Source organism: Penaeus monodon, chromosome 24, assembly GCF_015228065.2.
Source record: "Penaeus monodon isolate SGIC_2016 chromosome 24, NSTDA_Pmon_1, whole genome shotgun sequence".
Classification (NCBI taxonomy): domain Eukaryota; kingdom Metazoa; phylum Arthropoda; class Malacostraca; order Decapoda; family Penaeidae; genus Penaeus; species Penaeus monodon.
Genome location: NC_051409.1, coordinates 6207448 through 6207778, shown reverse-complemented (window position 1 = coordinate 6207778; position 331 = coordinate 6207448).

Sequence of the window (331 nt, the reverse complement as noted above, 5' to 3'; positions counted from 1 at the left end):
ACAAACCAACCCCCAAAAAAAATTTTTGAGTACTATCTTTTAAACCCTTTTTCCCCCCCCTTTTTTTTTAAAAAAAAAATTTTAAAAATTTTTTTTAAAAATCAAACCCTTTTTTTTTTAAAAAAAAAAAACCCTTTTTTTTTTTTAAAAAAAAAAAAAAATTTTTTAAAAGGGGGGTTTTTAAAAAAAAGGGGGGAAAACCCCCCTTTTTTTTAAAAAAAAAGGGGGGCCCCAAAAAAAAAAGGGGGAAAAAACCCCCAAACCCCCCTTTTTTTTTTAAAAAAAATATTTAAAAAATAAAAATTTTTTAATTTTTTAAAAATTAAAGATA